We start from the raw sequence: 4,477 nt of genomic DNA on the forward strand, positions 1-4,477 counted from the left end.
TCGTTCATTCTGTTCTATTCTGCCCAGGGGTGGATAGGCCCATGGGGAAAAAGGGATTTTTCCTGTGGGGCCCCCGTCTATGTTTATGTTGGGGGCCCACTCGGGTATATTAATTATTAATACTGTTATTTAACAATATAATAATACCACAAGTCAAGAATTTGCTTACGGATCTTTAACATAGGATTTTAAATTTTTATCGTTAATCTAAGACCGAAATATCCTCGTATGTTTCCCTAACAAAATATTGAGTTTTCGCAATTTTTTTTTGGCCGATATTTAGTACGGAATTTGTGCAAATTTTTTTTCGAAGATATACAATAATTTGTGTGGGGGGCTATAGAAACGTTTCTCCACCTCCCCCCTTATTTCCAAAACTACTTATTTATATGAAACTTCTATGCAGATATATTTACTTCGGAATTTGTACGACCTTACGTGAAATTTTTCAAAAATCCCTTACAACCGAAAAAAGCATTTTCCTCATATGCCGTTTACCCAGCACCACACTAAACTAAAATTACGGTTTCGCACGAAACATTTTATTTATAGTTAAAGGTGTTAGATTGAATAAGTATCTAAAGTGAGCGAAGCGACCAAATTTTTTTTCAGTTTGGGGGCCTCTTCAAATATTTCCCTGTGACATAAATACTACCTATCCACCTCTGATTCTGCCGTTGGAAAATGAATTAATGTTGTAATTAATTTTAATACGGGAAGACTTAATGGTCTAGCTATACACTCGATCAACAAAAACGATTCAATTACTCCTGATGAAGTGCTGGTTGAACTATCCAATAAAAAAAGGATACTAGAATTTTTATTATAAATAATTAATAATATAATATATATAATATTCTGTTCATACTATGTGCATATTAAATAGTATTTAACTGTCATGAGTTATGTAAATCTTTGTATTTGTTTTGTTATTTTGCCTATTAATATTTATACGTATAATGTGTTTGATTATTAGGAAAATGGGTAGTTTTAAAGAGAAGGTTTTAGTGTTGGTTATTTTTTTTGAACCCCCCCTCCCCCCAGAGCAAAATTTGAATGTACGCCACTGGTACGATGACATAAGATACACCCTGTATACTATATGATATTATATGATACGGCCCGTGGCTACGCCACTATTGGGCCTTATATTGTTTTTAATATATATTAACTCTATACCTGCATCTTTATTAAAAGGTAAATTATTCATGTTTGCAGATGACATAGACATATAGCACAAGTTAATTTCGAAGATAATCGGGAAAAATTGAAACATACTGTCGAAATCGATTTACGGCATACCTATGACAAGATGGAAAAAAAAAATCTGTTATCACTTAACAGAAACAAATCGGTTTGCATGCCAATAGTTACTATACGTTCACAGCTACCGATTGGATATAAATTATAAATTTATAATACATAAATGTGGAACTGGTCGAACAAATCGTAGTTGCAAACCAATTAAAATGGTATTATCATTCAAATATTTTGGAGTGACGATGAATTTTAACCTAAAATGGTCTTAAAATGAGGAGCTTAACTGTCTAGCTTATTTTACAAAATTCGATTCCTTGATAAATCGATTATAAGACAAATCTACATGGCACTGTGTAATTATATTCTATAATACGGCATAACATGTTGGGAGGCACCAACAGAACAGATATTAATTATCAATACATTGCATACTAAACAAAAAAAATATTATAAAAGTAGCATACTCCCTACCACTAAAATACCCATCAGAGGAATTATTCAACCATACTAATATAATATTATCTGTTTATAAATTATACATTAGGCAAATTTTAGTTAAATCCATACAGAACCTACACTCAATGCTACAGAAATAATAGACAGAAGAACAGGAAAATACATTAAACAGTTCTAAAAATTTTCCTAATTTTGTTTCTTTTATCATGTTATATTTATTTAATTATATTTTATTTTTATTTGTATAAGTATATTTTACTTTAAACGAATTGTAATATCGTTGAAATCCGTATACTATAGATACTATAGTTGGTATTCGTATCAGCTATTATTAATGTATTTTATTGTAATCATTTAATTATAATTGTTTTGACTGAATAAATAAATAATAAATATAAAATCACAAAATTAAAAATTACATTTTAAAAATTAATTTCCTATTTATTTTATGTTATTATCCATACAGCAGTATATGTGAATGTGAGTATATATGTATAGGTACAAAGTTATTCTAATTTTTGGACTATTAAAGTTTTAAACAAAGTTGTATTTATAATTATAATTGTCATAGTTTGTTTTAGTAATAAAATAATTAAGTTATTTTTAAATAGTTTTATTTTATCAATGAGCGATGGCAAAAAATCCATTTACCTATATACTTACGTAGTTAATGCGGCCCATGTATCTACGATCAATATTCGATATTGACATAATTGACCGTGTATTGGTTATAATATTAAAGGTAAGTAGTTACTTCAATAATACTGAAAATATCGAAACCGTTTTGATATATTTTACTGACGGGTATTTATTGATATCAATAATATTGATTGTGTATGATAATGGGCGGTTTTACGCGTAATAAATCTTTCAATTTCTTTTGTTTTCGTGTGTTTTTGGAAAGTCCAACATTATCCATCATGATTAAAAACATATTTTTCACGATCACGACAGCACTGATGAGCAATTTGTCTTATTTCTGACCACGGTAACCAGAAAATACCGCGGTAACGGATCGCGGTATGGCGCGCCTCGACACCGCGTCGTCTTCACTGCCGTCGACGCCATTTTAATTTATTGTTCGTCGTTACGTACACTTCCCGCGAAGATTATTTTGTCAACAAATAGATCAGTAAAAGCAAAACGATCATAAATCGTTGGAATGGCGACGGCAGACGGCGAGCAAAAACACGACAGCTGTCCCGTGGTAGACGCACAGGTAAAACTTAAGAAATAATCGGTCTGTGATGTATACTTCCCGGCTCCCATAAAACCTAAAGGGTAGATCGACTAAATTCCAATCGCCTGCTCGAATTTACTATGCATTTACGCGTTATATTGTGTGTCGGGGGTAGGATACGAAAAAGAAATGTGTATATTTTATCTGTACAAACGTCCTTTTATGGGGACACAATATTACGGCAGCGACGTTTCTTATCGCGTAATTGCAGAAATAGTTTGATTTTTCTCATTTCTTAACATGATATCTATAGTTAATAACAAATCGTATAACATTTCGGTTTTGTTATAGGAAAGCTGTAGCATAGACGGACCTCACAAGCTATACAAGATGCTTAATTCGATGAGTGCTAATCTGGACCAACTCGCCGAAAACTGTAGTAGCGCTAATGGTGAGAATTTACTACGGTCTACGGTACCTACTTATATGATATGTAGTTGTGGTAAACGGGTAAATAAGATCGGTATAATAAATTATATAGCCATTGAGGTACTCAACACGGTTAAAAGTCATATCCTCGAAATATTACGTCTTATTAGTATTTATAAGTACTTAGGTACCTATGAAGTTAATATAATAGGTTACTTGGTTACGTGAACGCTTTTGGCCGACATTAAAATATATATAATACACATTACACTAAATACTGCCTCTGACTTGAAACTTTGCGCATGCTTATCATGATACTAAGACACAAGGACCACTCTTAGAAGGGATGGCTTGCTGGGTCCATTACGAGGGGGGCTCCTCGGCACTTGGAAGTCAAACTTTTTTTTAACTATGAATTGCAGAAAAAGTAATATTATAATATGATACACCTAATGTAATATAATTTATATTATATTATATTATTTATTATTCCATTTTAACTTGAAGTTCATATACAAAAATCTTGCCTTTGTATTTTTAATAGTTTTTTTTATTATTGTACTGTGAGGAGCCTTGTATTCAATTTTTAAGCTTTTTAACTCAATGTAAAATTGTATTGACATTTATAGAAAAAAAAACCAAGAATTTTAAAATTTAACATACCCGAACACAGCTCAAAACAAGTCAAAATATTTTGAAGATTAAAAATAAAACTTGTGGTGTAAAATGTAAATTTACAGTATCTATGGTTATTCGTTTTTGAATTGCAACTAAATATGAAAACCACTTTAGGTAATCGAGTGAAAATCCAATTTCTAAAAATTTGAACTTCAACGCTATTAAAAATTTAATTTGACTTTCTGGTAGACATTATTTTTTTTGATCAAGATAGACACACTTTTAAGGAATCTTGTATTATATTTTCAATCTTAGATATAAAAAAATTCATAAATTCACAACTCAAAATAATTTGTACATTTTCGTGATTTTTACAAATTTGTAAAAATTCTGACTTCAGACGCTCGTAAAAAACTATTGTGGATTTACGCTTAACTATTTTTTTGATTTCTACTAACAAAAACTTACGAGAAATCTTTTATTGCATTTTCAAGTTTTTTTACCGAGCATAAATTTTTTTTATCGACATTAATT

Source organism: Acyrthosiphon pisum, chromosome X (assembly GCF_005508785.2).
Source record: "Acyrthosiphon pisum isolate AL4f chromosome X, pea_aphid_22Mar2018_4r6ur, whole genome shotgun sequence".
NCBI lineage: Eukaryota > Metazoa > Arthropoda > Insecta > Hemiptera > Aphididae > Acyrthosiphon > Acyrthosiphon pisum.